We start from the raw sequence: 19967 nt of genomic DNA, 5'->3' as shown, positions 1-19967 counted from the left end.
GAAAGTAAGGTAGAACAAAATGATAAAACTACTAGATCCTTTAATAGGAATGATATACAATGCAAAAGAATATTGTATCTATTTGAACAAAGCCTTTAAAAAATCCATATGGATATTTCCAATGATGGCCTTGGACCCTCAACAAATTAAACCTTGTGTTTTGGAAGCATATTATTCAAGGTCTTTGATTTTTTTCAGATTTTCACAAATGTTGCTATAATATTTATCCATTTAAAAAGTTTCCTGCCAGGCACCAGTGGCTCATACCTGTAGACCTAGCTACTTGGGAGGCTGAGATTGAGAGAATCACAGTTCAAAGCCAGCCCAGGGAAATAGTTCTTGAGACCCTATCGCAAAAATATTCAAGACAGCTGGGTGCTGGTGGCTCATGTCTGTAATCCTAGCTACTTGGGAGGCAGAGATCAAGAGGATTGCATTTGGAAGCCAGCCAGAGCAAAGAGTTCTCAACCCTATCTTGAAAATACCCAACACAAAACAGGGCTCAAGTGGTGGAATGGCTTAAGTGATACAGTGCCTGCCTAGCAAATGTTGAGTCCCTAAATTCAAACCTCAGTCCCTCCTCAGTGCAAGACAAAAAAGGTTGGCAGAGTGGCTCAAGTGGTAGAACACCTGCCTAGCAAGCTAGCAAGCTTAAGGCCCCGAGTTCAAACCCCAGTCCTGCCATTAAAAAGAAAAAGAAAAAGAAAAACTCACCCCCTCAAATAACCAGAGCAAAAAAATGGACTGGAGGCGTGTCTCCTGGTAGAGAGGACCTACTTTGCAAGTGGGAATCTCTGAGTTAAACCCCAGTCTCCCCCCAACTACACACACACACAAAACCAAACAAACCCCTAAAACAGTGATAGAAAACAGAAGCCAGTTTTTTGTCAACATGAATAAAAGATTATGGATGGCCATATACTGCATTACATATATATATATATTATATATTATATTATATATATAATATATATAGCATTATATATATAATACTCCCTTAATATATAGTCCCATATATACACATTTAGATAGTCCCTTATACTGCATAATGTATGTAGTCCCTTAATATGTAGTCATTCATATATATATATATATATATATATATACTTAAATATTTTCAGTGACTTGAAGGAGATTAATTGATGGTATTGGGGATCAACCTAGGGTCTCACAGATGTCAGGGAAATGTTCTCCTACTAAGCTACACTCCTAGACTCTTATTTTCTTTTCACACCCTTCCTGAGTCTCCTTCCTCCTTAGGAGGAGGTAGGGTAAACTATTAACTGCTCCCACTTGTTAATCCATACAGTACTTGTAGTGATCTTTGAGATCTATTAAATTATACCAGGATGTGCGTACTAATTATTTGTGCGGAGCATATCCATTTGTCTACTAAGAGAGTTCCGAAAGAGGCCATTGTCATAATGATGAAAATGTCCACACATTTAGGTTCTTGAGACTTGTGATTATCACATAAGAAGCACACCTGTCGTTTCAGGCCTTTGGAAGAAAATAAAAAAGAAAAGCAATCCCCTTGCCTTAAGGTCAGAATATAAAAGCCTGGGTTTCCCTGTCTTCTCTTGGCTTTACTTGTAAGAACCAAATTGGAGCTCTCATCCTTCCTCAGTTTACATTCCGTCTTTCATCTTTCATTCACCTCATTGTTCTGCGAGGAAACTAAGAATAAGTAGAGGCGAAGGAATGTGCTCAACTGGGATGAGCACTGTTGGGTATCCAAAAAGCAGCCGCTTAATTCTATCAGACGACAGTGTCCTTGCGCTATGATTTGATCTCAACTCCAGTCCTCTAAACAACTTAAACCCCTGGTAACTGTCAGAAAATGGCCGGAGCAGCACAGGCTAAGTAGTCCCAGGCGACGATCTGGGTTGGTTCGTTCATGCCTTGAACTGGAGCGGGAGCGGCAGCAAGAGCCGCGCCGCGGCTCGGCGCTCGGCTGCACGTCCCTTGAACGACTGCTCGGCGCTCTTCCTCCGATGCCTAGGGCGCTCGCGCGCTCGGTGATCTTTTGCGCCGTCTTCTCGCTTGATGTCTCCTGAGCGGCGACGGCGGCAACGGCGCCAGGTTGAGGGCTGAAGTATCCGCGCGGGGCTCAGGCCATTTTCTCTCGCCGGTCAGTAGCGCGGACCCCTGACTTCCCTCCGACCTCTTCCTGATTCCCTTCGAGGGTCAGCCCGTCCGCTCGCCCGCCGGGCTGCAAGCCGAACCCTCGCCTGCTTCGCAGGTAGGTAGGCCCGGGAGGAGCCTGGGAGGCTCGGCCCGGCATCCTTCGGTCGCCGGGTGGCGGAGACCTGGGTGCCGGCGGGTGGGCGAGCGGGCGGGCAGACGGCCGAGACGCGGCCGGAGGAGGGGCTGCGTTTGGGGGCGCGGCCCCGAGGGCGGCCCGGAACTGCGGGAGAAGCCGGAAGGACGGAGGGATGTTCGGGCCGCCCGGTGCAGGGAGGAGGGATGTTGGGTCCTAGGCGCGTGCCGCCACCCTTGATGTGTAGGGAAAATCGCTTTCTAGGAACGGATGGACTTTTGCGCGCTTTGGCCCTCTTGCCCTGCTTCTTTTTCCCAACCTAAGGCTCCGGGTGTCTCGACCCTGTTGCCCTGGGGGCCCCCTCTCTGAGTCCGGCTCTTTCGGGGAGACCTTTGAGTAGGCGCCGGGGTGTGAAACGAGACCCTCTGGCTGGTCTGAGCTTCTTTTGAGTAGGGAAACTGAGGCTGAGTTTAGGGACGGGACTTCCCTCCATATCCCCGACAGATCACCAAATGCAATGTAAATCACTTTTTTTTTCTGTCATTTACTGGTTTTCCTTCCCCCCTCGCATTTTATACACACAGTACATTATCATTTGATTCCCCTGTGACCCCTCTTTCCCAGGAATATAGATTATGTCACTGGAGGCTTGGAAGTTGAAGGACCGTGTGATCTTTAGTATGGTTTTGCTTTTTCAAAGTCTGTATCATTATAGCGAAAGTAGTAATGATAGTTTCTTTTTGTTTCTAGTTAGATAATTGTTTGCTGACAGTTTGCCATCTGGTTGATACTGATTTCCTCCTTAGCTTGTTCTCAACTATGGTGTTAAAGTGGTTAGTGTCAGACAGAACGTGGTTAGGATTTAGAATTCATACACTTGTCTTGTGAGGGTCTGTTTTCTAGGAAGTACTCAGAGGAAACCCCTGGAATCTTTTTCGGAACAGTTTTGTCATACTTGATTAGTGGTTTAGTCACTGCATATGCTAGAGTTTAAAAAGGCCGTGTGTAGAAATCTTTCAAATATTGAAAAACTTAAATTGAAGATTAACGTTTTCTGAATTGCATTATGCCTCCCTTTTCTTTCCCAATGTGGAAACTTTAGGATCTCGGTGTTCCTCTCATTTTATTTTCATTCAGTTCAGTGTCATGATGCTAATCTGTGTCACTTTGTTGGAAAAAAAATAAATCAGCCTAGAGGTCATTCGTGTTGGATAAATTTACATAATAGGTAGAATCTGTAGGAGAATAGTTTTAAGAGGTTACAGATTAAATTTTTGATCTTGGATAGAAACTTTAAAAGTCTGCTTCTGCACAGTTTAGGATTCTAATAGTTTTGGAAAGATTACTCTGTCTCCATTTTGTGTGTGCATAGCCAGCAAGGCTTATTTATTTTTTTCTTTTTTTATGGTGTTGGGGATTTTGAACCCAGGGACTCATGCACAATAGACAAGTGCTCTACCACGGAGCTGCACTCCGAGCCAGCCCTGAAGTCAGCACAGTTTAAGTGAAGGTCCCTTTGATCACGAGCAATTTCCTAGTTACCAGGACCTCAGTGCTTCCAGTAAGGGATTATTGAAGAGCAACCAGACTATCTGTGTAGAGAATCTAGATTGGGAAATTAAACTGAGAATTTGTATTCTCTGAAAAAGCTTTTATGGTAGGAGAGAAATGTATGTCAGAAGAAAGAATTTAGAGAAGAAAGTGACGTTGTCCACTGGGAATTGATTCTGCATAGACTTTAGAGTTATAAGTAGTATCTCAGTGGCTCTTAATGAATGCTAAATAATAAATGGAGGCTGCTATGAGTGTCACAAAGAAATGTTAGCAATTTTTTTTTATGTGTCTGTAGGAAATAATTGACAGAGGTTTAAGTTGGATTGAGAATTGAGGCTATATAGCAAGTTTGAACCAGCCTGGGCTACATAGTAAGACTCTGTCTCAAAACAAAACAAAACAAAACAAAAGTTCTTGAGGGTAATTAAAGATGTGAACTTAGTTGAATGTCTTCTAGAACTTGACCTGGAACACAGTTGTTTAAACAAATTGGTTAATTTTTATTAATAAAGCAATAACTTATAATTTTATACAGTATTATTTAAAAAAATTATTAGCATATATCGTATAGGGGGATTCATTGTGACATTTACATATGTGCTTACAATATATATTAATTATATTCATCCACTTCTATTCTCCCTCATCCTCTCTCCCCCCATAAGTATAATTTTCAAAATATTTCCAGTATATTTTAAAGAGTTTATAAAAATTTTGGATCATGTTCCTTTATACAGCCTATTAATACTAAATTGGAACATTTATGGTCTTCAGTATCTTCATAAGTGTTGATAATTTAGGTCCACAATTTATTTCTCTTCCCATTTATATCAGTTTTTTGGTGATATTGGATTTGAACTCAGGGCCCCATTGCCTGTTAAGCAGGTGCTCTACACTTGAGCTATGTTCATAGTCCTTACCTCACTCTTAATTAAAAGAATTGGAGGAAAAGTTTTGTTGTTAACATTCCAAGGTCTCTTTCTAAGTTATATTTCAGCCTTGATAGAATTATTTTGGACTGGAATTCAGGGTTCCCCCCCGCCCCCAACCTAGTGGTTTGGTTTACTCAAAACACAAAACAGAAAGTTCAATAAAGTTCCTTTAATCATAGACATTCTTATTTCTTTCTCCAATTATTCTACATAAACCCAGAGAGAACTTTCAGTTTGTTATTTCTGTTGGTACCAAAGTGTACCATAGTACAGTCTGTCCTATGTTTTGGGGGCAATTTATATTTTATCTTTTCAAGCCCCTTTCTCTCCAGGTTAATTAGAGTTATTTTTTTTCCTTTTCAAAAGTTAAAATTACTCCAGTATTGCTAAAAAAAAAAAGTTAAAACTAGTTACTAATAGATAAAAAATTTGTTATCAATTATTGTCAGAATGTATTTATGTGCCCAGTAGTATGTTGCATTGTGCCAGTGCAGTGTGGTACGAAGAAAATAGGTTAAGAAATCAGAAGACCTGAGTATAAGCTCTAGTCTTACAAGTTTACTAACTTAAGAAATCTTGTACAAATTATTTGAGGAGGCTGTAGAAAAGCTTACTCTCTTTTATTGAGCATTTATTGTACTATGCGCTTTACATGTGTTATTTAATCCTCATAGCAGTCCTTTAGGGTAGATCTTATTTTCCCCATGGAGATATTATTTTCTCCACTTCTATACTGAAGCTCTGAGAGAGTGAATAATTGGATCAAGATCATTCCCCCAGGGTATATAGCAGAACAAAGAGATTCAAATCTGAGTCTTTGAATGCCTTCCTGAGTCTGGTTATTTTTTTATTTTTACTTTTTGATGCTTGGGTTTATTCTTTAAAGAATGGAAAGCTGGGTGCTGGTGGCTCACACCTGTAATTCTAGCTATTCAGGAAGCAGAGATCAGGAGTACTGATGTTCAAAGCCAGCCCAGGCAAATAGTTTGAGAGAGCTTATCAAAAAAAAACCCATCACAAAAAAGAGGAGGTGTGGCTCAAGTGGTAGAAAGCATAAGGCCCTGATCTCAAACCCCAGTACTACTAACTAACTATGTAACTAACTAAATAACTAAATAAATGGACAAACAAATAAAAGATAAATGCATCTATCAATATTTCTATTGAGAGAAAGCATGCGAGACTGTTTCAAAAAGATAAAGTGCTCTTCATATCTTAATTTCTATGCTATATTAGAACAGCAATCACATACATCATCTAGGATCTTAACTTTCTACTTTTAAGGCAGCCTTTTGTAGGTCAGTGATGGAGGAGAGGTAAATTAACTTTAGACCAGCACTGCACAATCTTATTAACATGTGGAATGGCATGTGTTTGGAAGTGCTAGTGAAAATGAAAGGTGAGAGTTTTAGATGTTCATGTTTAGTTGGGACAAGGTACAGAATATTTACCCTTTCTTGCAGTTAGTCTTGACTTGTGTGTCTGTGGTTAGGTTAGTAAGTATTAACCTTTAATTTGTTCTCTGTCTCTTCCTCTGCTCTTAGGGTTGGTAATTCACTTTTCTACCTAAACTTTTTTTTTGTGGTACTGGATTTTGAACTCAGGGCCTCACACTTGCTACCACTTGAGCCACTTGCTAGCCCTTTTCTGTATTGGGTATTTTCTTTGCTTTTTTTTTTTTGGTGGTACTGGGGTTTTGAACTCAGGCCTCCACACTGCAAGGCAGATACTCTACTGCTTGAGCCACACCTCCAGTTGTATTAGATATTTTCGAGATAGAGTCTCATGAGCTATTTGCCTGGGCTGGCCTTGAACCAAAATCCTTCTGATATCTGCCTCCTGAGTAGCCAGGATTATAGGCTTTAGCCACTGGTGCCCAGCCTAAGCATTTTTTTTTTTTTTAATCTTCTCACTACATTGTCCAGGCTGGTCTTAAATTTACTATGTAGTCCTCTGCCTCAGCTTCCTGAGTGCTAGAGTTAACTGCCTTGCTCCTCTACCTAAATTTTTTTCTTTTCTCATTGTGTATTGCTCTTGTTTTGTGTGTTTTTTCTTTTTGTTTTCCTTCCTTTCTTTTCTCCTTCTCCTCCTTCTTCCTCTTTCTCTTCTTCCACTTCTCTTTTCCACTGAACTATTCCCCCAGCCCCTGGAGCTTTTTTTTTTTGTATTGTGACTATGTTTCAGCCTTTATCTTTTCCAACTTTTGCTCATTTGGAAGTGCTGATTGAAGACTCATTAGATGCTAGGAAGGTAGAGGTGAAGGTAGAGGTGAATGTTGTGGAGTTTATTCCAGAGATGGTATAGTTGGCCAGATATTTGGTAAATATTGATATTTAGGCTGTAACAAGTATTCTGAAAGAAACAAACAAGGACTGATAGAGGGATGAAGGAGTGATGCAGGCACTGAGTATCCAGTCATGGCATCCATAATCCCCCTGAAAAGTTGTGATCAGGACATAATGATTTGGAAGGTAATGTTCCTTTCTGCTATCACAATGGTAAAATTTGTCCTTTTTCTTTTTTTCTTTCTTTCTTTTTTTTTTTTTTCTTTTTGCGGCACTGGGGTTTGAACTCAGCTTGCTAGGTAGTAAAATTCACTCTTACCTGAACTGGCCTCAAATTCGTGATCCTCCTGCCTCTGCCTCCTGAGTAGCTGGGATGTGCCTCCACATCTAGCTACAGTGGAAATTTTCATTTAAGTTTGGTGCATACATGTTATATTTGTCTGATAATGTACGATGACATTGGATTTAGCATTGTAAAGGATAACTATGACATAAATATCTGGCATACTTGACTAATGTTATATTTTTACTTCTAATGTAACCTGAATTTAATTTATTCTCATTTTTTTTTCTAAATCACATATTTTTTGAAAGTTGAGTTCAATGAATTCAGATGCTGGATTCTTGCTGTTAGGTGCATTTATAGCAGAGAATAAGCTAAGTACTTAGTTTTGTATTAGGGATAGACAGGAGAATTGTGAAATTGAGAGCAATACGTAGACCATAGTTGAATTTGTATAAATAATACCTATTCTCTTGTTTGTTGTGTTCTAAGAAATCAAAATTATTTTGCAAACAGTTTTTACTTTTGCTTGTTGGAATCATATTTCTGTCTATGGAATGAACTGAGGAAATTTCACATTTTGTGATTTCATCTTTTACCCATTACTGGAGTTTGAGTTCAGGCCCTCATGCTTGCTAGGCAGGCATTTTACTACTGAGCCATTTCTTGTGTTGGTTATTTTCTAGATAGGGTCTCCAGATCTGTTTCCCCAGGCTGACTTCGAACTGCAATCCTCCTAATCTCTGCCTCCCTAGTAGCGAGGATTACAGGCGTGAGCCACGGGCACCCGACTCTTTCCAAACTTTTGAATAGTTTCATAGTGGCACTAGTTCTGGAGCCACTGGTTCTGGCTGAATTCAAATCCCACACAACTATTGACTAGCTCTGCAACCTCCATCTGTGAGAATGAAATGAATTAATATATGTAGAGCATTTAGAATAGCATACTTATGTGTCAGCTGTTATTCTAAATGTTACTATTATGATAAATTAAAGATTATATATGTTCTTCAAAAGGAGAGCAAATAATAGTGATGCTTAGATTAACGTGTAGGTGCTTTTGGGAAAAGAAAATAAAGCAGTAAAAGGATATGTCTGTTATGAGAAGCCTAGAACCCAGGAGTAGCAAAAACAGTTTCCAGTGTAAGATAGATGGCAAATTTATGTACTATTTGTAACAAAACAGGCCAGAACTATTTTGGGAATAGAAGAACATTTCTTTGCAAAACAAGTAAAAGACATCTAAGCATGCCTCCAAATTTTGCCATTTATTTGGGCTAATTGGTGCTTAAAGATTTGAAAGAAGTTGACTAAATGAATGGAAAAAGACAATATTTAGGGGAAAATCAGGACTACAAAATCACCTTGGATATACTGAAGAGTACACATATTTGTTTCATGGTGGTCAGAGTCTGTATTTTTTTATCATTCACTTGGTAAATGTTACATGTCTACCTTTGCAGAAGGTGATGAGGATACCATAGTTCTGTGAATTACATACTGTGTTTTGTTTTGTTTTTTTTCTTGTTTCTTAGGTATGAAATATTCCTTTCAGATCTTTTAGAACTATTTTTTTTTTGGTGGTACAGGATTTGAACTCAGGGCTTCACACTTGCTGAGCAGGCACTCTACTACTTGAGCCACTGTGCCAGCCCCCACCAATCCTTTTTGCATTGGTTATTTCTGAGATAGTCTCATGTTTATGCCCAGGTTGTTGACAGACATGTGTCACAGTGCTCAGCCATTGGTTGAGATGAGTCTTGCAAACTCTTTTTGCCTGTGCTGGCCTTGAAGCTTTATCCTCGTGATCTCTACTTTCCATGTAGCTAGGATTACAGGTGTGAACCAACACGCCAGGCCTTTTTTATTTTTATTTTTGGAGGTACTGGGGTTTGAACTCAGGGCCTACACCTTGAGCCATTCCACCAGCTCTTTTTTTTGTGTGTGTGTGATGGGTTTTTACAAGATGGAGTCTTACAAACTATTTACCATCTTCTTTATCTCTGTCTTCTGAGTTGCTAGCTTTACAGGCATGAGCCACCGGTGCCTGATCTGTTTTTTGTTTGTTTGTTTGTTTGTCTTTTGAGATAGGGTGTCACTATGTAGTTCAGGCTGATGGTCTTCCTGCCACAACTTCCTGAGTGCTGGGATTACAGGTGTGAAACACCATACTGGTAATGTAGGTTCTCTTATTCTCCTCATTTTATAAATGGGGAAGTTGTGACACAGAGAGATTAAGCAATTTGCCTAAGGTATATAGCTGATAAGTGACAGAACCAGAATTTGAATCCGTAGTTTTAAAGTCTTAATCCCTAAATTAATCTGATTCTAAACTACTTTATATAGAGAGTATAGAACTACAATTCTATATACTCTACATGCTGCCATTATACTAAGACTAGAAGGAAAAATAATAGACGTTGTCCATTCCCTTGTAGAGATTATATTCAGCAGGAGAGACAATAAACAAATAATTACATCATAAAATATGCAATTGCAATGTGTGTTAAGTCTGAAGATGGGAAAGTAAAAAATTGATCATAATAGGGGAACCTAAATTATATTGGAGCTTTGGGGAATATTTCTCTGAAAGAGTGATATTTAGGTCAAGACTAAAAGAACAAAAGGGAAAGATCAAAGGAATAGCATATATGAACGTACTGAGGTGGGAGAAAACATTCGATAAACTGAAGGAATATTGGTGTGGCTGGAATCCAGTGAGCAGTGGGGGACAGAGAAGAGGGACAGAGAATGAGGATGGAGATTTAGGCAGGATTAATAATCCAAGGCTTTTGGATTATTTATTTATTAGTGTTGGAAAGATAGAAACCAGGACCTCATACATACTCACTACTGAGCTACATCTCCTGCCTAGCTTTTGGATTTTTATTCTAAGTATAATTGGAAGATTCTGAAGGTTTCTTGTTTGTTTGTTTTCTTGTTTATTTTTTGATTGTTTTGTTTTTGTTTTGAGAAGAGGTCTTGCTGTGTTGCCCAGGCTGGCCCCTGAGCTACTGGACTCAAGTAATTCTCCGACCTCAGACTCCTGAGTAGCTGGTACTACAGTGTGTGTCATTATGACCCACTTTTTGAAGTTTTTAAGCTTAAGTGTCTTGACTCTAATACAGGCTTTTAAAACATATTCTGGCTTCGAAGTGTCCCCACAATGAAAGAGTTTGGAAAGAGAAGAAATGAGGGAAGTATAGTTAGGAGGTATTATAATGATCTGGACAAAAGATAATGGTAGTTTAGGATGTAGGCAGTGGAGATGGAGAAAAGTAAAAAGATTCAGTAGGTATTTTAGAATTAGAACAGACAAGACTTAATGATAGATTGGACTTGTGGGAAGTAGGAGGTGTCAAGTATGATCCCAGATTTCTAGCATGAGCATCTGGATAGATGAAGGTGCCATTTCTCAGATGGAAACATTGGAGGAGGAGCAGATTTTGACTGGAGTTGGAGAGTGGAATGAAGACCTTAATTTTAGTCATGCTTAAGTGTGAGATGCCTGTGAAAACATACAAGTGTAGACCTTAAGTAAGCAGTTCTTTGCACAATGCTGGAAAGTAGCACTGGAGATAAATTTGGACAGTATTGGTATATAGATGGTATTTATAGCCAGGGAGAATGGATGTGCTCTTCTAGACAGTAGGAGAGCAGGATGAGAAGAGTGCCTAAGATCAAGTTTTAAGAAATTTAAAGACAAAATCTGAGATTGTATTATTTCAGAAACAGAGGAGCATATTCAGGGAGGAAATGACCAACTGTGTTTTTTTTTTTTTTTTGGATTTAGAAATACAAATCATTGATGATTATAGCAGGAATGGTATTAGGGGAACGTAGGGGCAGGAGCCAGATTGAGGTGAGTTAAAGGAATGGGAAGGGAGGAAGTGAGGATGGTCTGTATATTTTGATTATTAGCTTGTCAGTCTTCCTGTTAGAAATAATACTTGTATGACAATAAGCTCCACGAAGGTAGGGATCATACCTTCTCATTTTCGTGTTCTTGGCTGCTTATCTTCGGTGGGTTGCCAGGAAATTGTATTAAAGGAGAGGAGGTTTGCCAGATGCTGAAATAAATAATTCCTTTTATTTTATTTTATTATTATTTTTTTGTAGGACTGGGATTTGAACTTGGGGCTTCGTGCTTGCAAAGCAGGCATTCTACCACTTGAGCCACACCTCCCATCCATTTTGCTCCAGTTATTTTTGGAGGTGGGAGCTCACAAACTATATGTCCAGGCTAGCCTCAAACCTCCACCCTCCCTATTTCAGTTTCCCAAGTAGCTAGGATTACACACAGAGCCACTGGTGCCCAGTTGAGAGAAATAATTCTGGAGAAGGGGTTTTTTTTTTTGGGGGGGGGGTTGTTACTGGGGTTTGAACTCAGGGCCTCGCACTTGCTAGGTAGGTGCTCTACCGTTTGAGCTACTCCTCCAGTTCTCTCAGAGAAATTACTCTTACGGTCTTTAAGTGTTGGCCTTGGGTCTTGCCAGGCACTGGTGGCTCACACCTGTAATCCTAGCTTCTTGGGAGGCAGAGATCATGAGGCCAGCAGGGCAAGTAGTTTGAGAGACTCTATTTAGAAAATACCCAGCACAAAAAGGCTTCTTTTCATATTCTGGATATTTCATATATTTCATGTAATACGTGAACTTTGTGCTTGGCTTCCTTGACTTAGCATAATGTTTTGGGGGCTTATTTATTAACATTGGGAGTATCTATCCTTTTTTTGTTCCTTTTTTATGGCATAATATTCCACTGTATGTATGTATGTATGTATCATAATTTGTTGACTTGCCCGTGGATAGACATTTTGACATTTTTTTTCCTTTTAGCTCTTATAAATAGTGCTGCTATGGACATGTATATACATGAACTTATTTTCAGTTACTTTGAGTATACCTAGGAGCAGAATTATAGAATCCTATGGTGATGTATTACTGATGTATTATTGCTAAGATTCTTCCTAAATTAAAGGTCAGCCAGGTGCTATGACTCACATCTGTAATCCTAGCTACTTGGGAGCCAAGAGATTGGGAGGATAGCATTTTGAGTCCAGTCTTGGCAAAAAATTCATGAGACCCCCATCTCAACCAAAAAAAAGCTGGATGTTGTGGTGCAAGCACTTGTAAAAGTATAACAAAGGATCACAGTTCAGGCTGGCCCAGGCATAAATGTGAGACTCATCTCAAAAATAACCAGATAAAAAAGGGCTCAGGGTGTGGCTGAAATGTTAGAGTGCCTGCCTAGCAAGTGTGAGGCCCTGAGTTCAAACTCTAGTACTACCAAAAAAAAAAAAAAGACAAAAAACAAATCCAACACTTTCAGCTACCATAGAATATATGATTTGAGGATTACTGGATGGGTTTAGAGTGGAACTTATTCTCTTTCTTGTATATTTAACTTTGTGAGGAACTAAATTGTAACATTGTTTTTAATTCTGGTTTTAGTTTTTGCATATTACTTTTGGGATAATTGAAGCATAGCATGTGCATGGTTTTAGCTTCCTATCATACTCAGGGTAAGTCAGTGATAGAATTAGGCCTTTAAGACTCTTAATCATGTTCTTTGTCTAAGTTGGCCCATATAAAGGCATATTGCATTTATATGAAGCTGTTCGAAATGGGCTTCCTTTAAATTCTCTTTTAGAGATTTTATAATCTCTTAAAGAGATGTTGTTCAGGTGGTATTAAGCAGCAGATTTTTTCCACAGACAACAAGATAAGAGGGAATATTTTTAAAATTGTAAGGAAAGGGATATAGATTACATGTTAAAAAGAACTTCCTGATGCCAGGATATAGGAATGTTCTCAAGGGTGATTGTGAAATATCTTCCTTTAAGATTTAGTAACCAGGGCACTCTCTCTTGGAACACCCCCCTCAACCTTGGGGGCTCAACTTTCCCACTTTACACTTACCTATCTCAATAAACTCTCCTACTTTATTCAAATACAAAAAAGACATAGTAACAAAATTTTGGGGATGATGTAGTTATATGCCTGTTTAGAAATGAGACAGATGAAAAGATGACTTCCTGAGGTCCCTTGTAACCTCAGAACAGAACTTTTTTTGGTACTGGGATTTGAACTCAAGGCCTCACACTTGCTAGGCAGGTGGTCTGTCACCTGAGCCACTCTGCCAGCCCTTTTTCTGTGTTTGGTATTTTTGAGATGCCCAACCATTTGTCCCACATCGTTTCGAACTGCAATCCTCCTAATCTTTGTTTCTCAAGTAGTTAGGATTACAGGCGTGAGCTACCTGTGCCCAGCCAGAATTGTTTGGTGTTTAACCAAAACTGTATCTCTGACATTTGATGAGAATATTTTCATTTTTTTATGAAGAAATAATAGAGAGTAGGTGAATTAGTCAAGTTCTCCTGTTGAAATATAAGATTGGTATACTGAATCTTTTTGACTTCCCTGTTCATATTAAATACTCATCTCTGTGTTCCTTACCTTAAAGAAGACTTTTCTTGGCTCTTTGTTGTATTGTTACAATTTTTCTAAGCCATAGGGATCAAAGCCAACATCTTTAGCTTCCATAGAATGTGTGATTCAAAAGTTGTTGGGTGGGCTTAGGTTGGGACAGAAAATTTCTTTCTTATAAAAATTGTAGAAACGGAAATATAGTATTAGTAATAGATTGAGGAAATAGATTCTGGTTTTGTTTTGTTTTTTTGGAGACAGGGTCTCACTAAGTTGCCCAGACTGGCCTCGAACTTGTGATTCTCTTATCTCCACCTCTCTAGTATGAGATTACAGGTATGTAATGTTGAAGCATGCTTGGCAAGAGCTTTACTGCTGAGTTACATCTGTAACCCTGGTGATGGATTTTTTTTTTTTTTTTTTGGTGTTGGGAATTGAACCCAGGGCCTAGCTCATACTAGGCAAGTGCTCTACAACTGAGCTACATCTCCAGCCTAATATATTTTTTCTTTGGTGGGACTGGAGTTTCAACTCAGGGCTTCATCCTTGCAAAACTGTACCATTTTGCTCTGGTTATTTAGAGATAAGGGGGTTCTCTCCAGCTATTTGCCTAGGCTGGCCTTGAGCCTCAGTCCTTCTACCTTTGGCCTGCTAAGTAGTTAAGATTACAGGCATGAGCCACCGGCACCTGGTTCCTTAATGGATTCTCTCTCTCTCTTTTTTTTTTTTTTTTTTGGTGGTATTGGGGCTTGACTCAAGGCCCCAATACTTGCTAGGCAGGCACTGTACCACTTGAGGCTCTCTGCCAGCTCAATTCTTAATAACTAGTTTAGGCAGGGACCAGGTTAAAATTGCTTAGGTGAAGGTGGTACACACACCATAGATGTATTTTTGATTTGTTGTACCTAGAGAAATAAAAGCCCAAAAATTGGGCAAATGAACATGAGATTCTATTTAGAACATGAACATAAAATACTCATTCATGCTAGGTGTAGTGGTATACATCATCCCAGCTGTCTGGTGGCTGAAGTAGGAGGATCTAGAATTCTAGCCTGAGTTACATAGTGGTTCTTTATCTTAAAACAACAAAATATTCATTGAATGAAGAATTAAGTTGCCTGTTTAAATGCTTAGCTCAGGAAATGCCAAAGTAAATACTCAGAACGTTACTCATCTTCCTTATACTTAGTGTTTGTATTAAATGTTTCATTAAGGATTCTTAGTCTGTTCTCAGAATTGCCATTTGAGGCTCATGGTTTAGTGACTGATTGGAAGGCTAAACTGGGAGAATGCTGTGATCTTAATGTTTATATCTATTCAGAATCTGTATGTTGTCATCCTCACATACAAGGAGATGGTATTAGGAGGTGAGGCCTTTGGAAGTTATTAGATCATGGGGCAGAGCCTTCATAAATGTGATTAGTTCTGTTTTAAGAAGAGGTCTTGAAAAAACCCAACCAACCAACAATCATAAAAGGAGAACTAAAGAGCCCTCTGCTTTTCTAACATGAAAACACAGCAAGAAGGCACTATCTCTAAACCAGAATTTGGGCCCTTAGCAGACACAAAATCTACTGGCTCCCTTTTTTTTTTTGGTGGTTGTACTGGGGTTTGAACTCAGGGCTTTAGGTTTGCAGAGTAGGTGCTCTAACACTTGAGCCACACCTTCAACTCATTTTGCCCAGTTATATCTAGATCTAGATTTTTTTTGCTTGCTAGGCAGGTATTGTACCACTTGAGCCACTCTGCCAACCTCTGCTCTGGTTATTTTGCAGATGAGGGTTTTGAGAACTATTTGCCTTAGTTGGCCTCCAACCATGATCCTTCCAGTCTCAGCCTCCCAAGTAGCTAGGATTACAGGTATGAGCCGCTGGCACCCAGGCGTTTTTGGTTCCTTGATCTTGAACTTCCTAGTCTCCAAAACTGTAAGAAATAAATTTCAGTTTTTGGGCATGGTGGTGCACATCTATAAACCCAGCACTCAGGAGTCTGAGGCAGGAGGATCTTGAGTTCAAGGCCAGTCTGTGCTACATAATGAGATTCTGTCTCAAAAAACAAATAGATTACCACTTGAACCACTCTGCCAGCCCTAGAAATATGTTTTTTTTGTCATAGGTTAACCTATAGCTGATGAATGATGGAGCTGTGGTGGAGAGGTGGTAGTCTTCTGTTTTACGCCAGTGTTTTCCAAACTATTCCTTGGAGATGTCTAAAGGTTGGCCATGAGCGTAAGAAAGAGCTTTGGTTCTCCCACTCTGCTTAAATCAGAGGAGCTCAGTTTTGACCTTTTAATTTTAGTGTTTTCACATAAGATTTCATTTGAAAAAAGAGTATTACTTCTTTAAAAAAAAGGAATTATGAAAGACTGACAATCTGAGGAGTCATAAAAGAAAATTAGCTAAACTAGCCTAAAGATTGAAAATATATCTAAATTACATAACTATCAGGTTAAATTTCAACCTAAAGATTGCAAAGATGGGGCTGGAGGCGTGACTGAAATGGCAGAGTGTTTGCCTAGCATGTGCAAGGCCCAGGGTTCAGTCCCCATTATCAAAAAGAGAAAAGAAAAAAAAATATAGAAAAGCTTTATGTCCAAGTTTGAAGTGACTTGATCTCACAGCCGAACACGCAGTACACTTCTGTCCTGAGGGAACATGGTATCGTGGGAAAAGAGTGTGGTCCCTGAGTTTGAATTCTAGTCCAGCCCCTGGTAGCAGTGGGATCTGGAAATACTTCTATGGACCTGGAGGATACAAATGCACCTACTTTTCAAGAGTAGTTGTAAAGATCACAAATAGCATGTCAGGTTCCTAGCTCAGAGTAAACACCCCCAGAATCCTAGCTATTGTTAAAATGACGACGTTGCTGACGGCAATTTTATAGTGTATTGACTTTCCCTCCCAAATGCCTCTGTTGTATCAAAGGTAGAAAAGCCTAGGACTGGAGATACAGCTCAAGTGGTAGAGCACACGAAGCCCTGAGTTCAAATCTCCTTATCGCCCAAAACAAAACAAGAATAGGCAGTCTTAATTGGGTGTGGTGGTACAGACCTGTAATCCCAACATTCAAGGGGGCTGACGCAGGAGGCTCTGAGTTCAAGGTCAGCCTGAGCTACCTAGGAGACCTTGTTTCGAGGAAAAAAAATGCAGTCGTTTACTTCACAGTAGGTGCTTGGCATATTTGATTTTGATTAAGTTATTCTTTAGGCTGCTATGATGGGATAGGGGTGTAGCTCTGTGGTAAGAGCACTTGGCTAGCATGTGGGAGGCCCTGGGTTCCATCCCCAACACTACAAAACATACCAACCAACAAAAAAATGCTATGATTATTCATGGGTGTGCTTATTATTAATGATATGAGAAAACCAATTTCATCCAGTTTATTCATTTTTTTTTTCTTTTGGACAGTACTGAGGACTCAAGCTTATTAGGCAGGCACTCTACCACTTGAGCCTCACCTCCAAACCCATTCAGTTAATTTTTATAAAAGAAAGAAGCAGCAGTGGAAAGGAACTAATAATGAGTTTAGGGACCTGGGTTTATGTTTTAGGTTTGCTCTTAGAGAGTCTTGTAACAATGGCCAAGTGATTTTAACTTTTCAAGATTTTATGTTTAAATGATATCTAAGTCACATTTAACTCTCTTTCTCTTTTTTCTGCTTTTATTGGTGGTACTGGGGTTTGAACTCAGAGCCTCTGTGCCTGTTAGGCAGGTACTCTACCACTTCAGCCACACCCCTAGCCCAAAATGTAACTCTTTCACACCTGTTCTTCGACTACAAAACTTAAAGAATTTTCATTGCCAGTTTCCAAATTTTATAGTATTATTTTTGGGGAAGGAGGTTTATGCTGGCTTGAGTTGGTGGGCTTCTGTGTATGGTTACTGAACATGTCCAGTGCAGTGTTTTGTGTGTTGGGGTCCTTTTGTGCAGGGATCAGGAAGGAAAATGTATGCTTTATCAGCAAGCGGTATTGAAACTAGAACTAATGTGTGTAAGGAAGCTAATGTGAGAGATTATCTTTTGCTTTTGAGAGGGTAGCTGAAATCTTCAGACCATATAGCACTTGTACTTCCCTAAGGGTAACTTTGCCACTTTCAGCAGGGTAGTTATACTTCCATTGTATCACAGTTCCGGTCTCCTTGCTAGACTGAAAGCTCTTTTAGGTCCTTTTCTGTTTGTTTTTGCCTCTCTGTCCTGTCACTTGCAGTGGGATGTGACATACGATGTAGTCCCACAAAAATGATAAGTGAAAAAAATTAAGGTTGAACCGAGGTCAGCAGATGTATTTATATTTAGAAAATGGCTTGTGCCAAGTAACCAAACTTGTTAAATATATTGAATCTCTTCTGTTTGCATATGGAAAAACCTGAGAAAAGAAGAAAACACCAGTTTTGTAGCTTTGAACCTCAGCATACTTACTGGCTGTTTGATCATGGACAAGTAATTTCACATTGAGCCAGGTTTTTGCCTCTAAAAGGAGGATTTAGAGGTAGATTAGAGATAGAGGGGAGTAGCTGTTACTACAAATGATGTATTTAAAATGATTAGTAATTCATTTTGCATTTTTGCCTGAATGAGGAATATGTTTTCAGAGAAGTTTGTTTGCTATGGCTTGAGGATTATCTCTGCTAAAAAGAAATCATATGGCATTTCTTTCTCAGTGGGGTTTATAGGCTAGTTTCATGGAGCCATGGAGGAGGACGGGATCCTTCTGAAGACTGTATTTTTGCAGAACCCTTTAGAATGCTACTTGCATATTATAGCTCTTTTACTCTGAATGGCTGTCTCAGCTGTGTTATATTAGCATGGCAAATGTATGTCAGGTTTGCCCCGGACAGAAAGTGTCAGGTAATCTGCCATCTTGCTTAGTGCTTAGCAAAGATTAAAAAAAAAAAAATAGCTTCCTACGATTTAGTGATAATAAATGAAAAGGGTAGACTTCAGGGTAGTAGGTAGTATATATGATCCCATTTTGTTACAGAAAATAAAAACTTAAGTGCATTCATTTTTTGTAGCTGTGAGATAATGGGATTATTTTTATTATTAATTTTTTGTGGGGCTGGAGTTTGAACTCAGGACTTTACACTTGCAAATCAGGCGCTCTACCCCTTGAGCCACACCTCCAGTCCATTTTGCTTTGGTTATTACTTGAGCCACTCCACCAGCCCCCAAGTTTTTGTGTGAACACAAGTTTTCATTTCTGTGGAATAAATGTCCAAGAGAACAAATATTTCCTCCCTGTCCCCCACTGAACCTAGGGCCTTGTGTTTGCTATACAAACACTACTTTAGCCACATCTCTATCCTTTTGTTTGCAGTTTTGTTTTTGAGATGGGGTCTCCCTAATTTTGCCTGGGCAAAAAAAAAATTTTAAAGAAATTAAGGACTGAAGGAGCTTAAGCTGTAGAGTTTTTGCCAAGCAAGTGTAAAGCTCTGGGCTCAAACCCCAGAAGTTGTTAAAAGAATGATACTTCCTTTCAGAGTACTCAAAGCCTACATTCTTGGTAACTGAAACTTTTTTGCCTTGGTTTCTGGTGCTTTCTGCTAGCATCAAAGAAATAATAATAATGCTATAGATTCTCTTGCCTCTTTCATCTGATGATATGTGGATATATTAGAAATGTTAGTTTGCACAATCCCACCAGGAGGCAAGTAAAAGGTAGCTTCTGTGAGGTTAATTCCTTTATAGATAGATAGGTTGAAGCATGGTTGTCAAGGAAGTTGCCTAAAGTTGTATAATATGACTCACTTGTATTTTCAACTACATGGATTCAGATTTATTCATTCTCTTTCTTTCTTCCTCTCTCTTTGTCTCCTGATCCAGCTCTTTACAATTATGACTTTCTAGGTATGAGGACTCAGCAAACGTTTCGTGCTTCCCCTTCCCTAGTATCTAGGTACTTAATGTCTGTCCTTTATATTTTTTTAAATCATACCTGACTTATAGAAGTAGTATAGTATATAGTAGTTAGGGTATGAATTTGGCAACAGATTTAATTTTGAATCTCTTCTCCACTTAGACAAGTCACTTAACTTTTCTGAGCCTCAGGTTCTTTTCTGTGAAATGGGAACAATAATAGTACCTATCTTCATGGCATTATTGTGAGGAATAAATATGGAAGAGTGCTTAATACTGCCAGGTAACAGCACAGGTCCAGTGAATATTATATAAAAAGTAGTGTTTAAATGTATGTGTTATGTATTGTATGCCTTGTCTTTATCAGGT

At 39.2% G+C, this 19967-nt stretch overlaps 1 protein-coding gene across 11 annotated transcripts in view; it reads left to right on the top strand.

Moving 5' to 3' along the window:
• The first annotated feature begins 1996 nt into the window (after nucleotides 1-1996).
• Nucleotides 1997-19967, top strand: part of LOC109692005 (muscarinic acetylcholine receptor M4) — a 179663-nt gene continuing 161692 nt past the window's right edge. For 3 of the 11 annotated variants that reach the window (XM_074044709.1, XM_074044708.1, XM_074044707.1), the window contains exon 1: nucleotides 1998-2242. The gene's annotated coding sequence lies outside the window, so the exon portion shown is untranslated. Of the gene's footprint in view, nucleotides 2243-19967 lie in introns of all 11 variants that reach the window. The other 8 variants (XM_074044717.1, XM_074044716.1, XM_074044715.1 and 5 more) reach the window with 4 other exon arrangements.

Source organism: Castor canadensis, chromosome 1 (assembly GCF_047511655.1).
Source record: "Castor canadensis chromosome 1, mCasCan1.hap1v2, whole genome shotgun sequence".
Taxonomy (NCBI): Eukaryota; Metazoa; Chordata; class Mammalia; order Rodentia; family Castoridae; genus Castor; species Castor canadensis.
The sequence above is the reverse complement of the archived record's forward strand: the minus strand, read 5'-3'. Positions and strand labels throughout refer to the sequence as shown.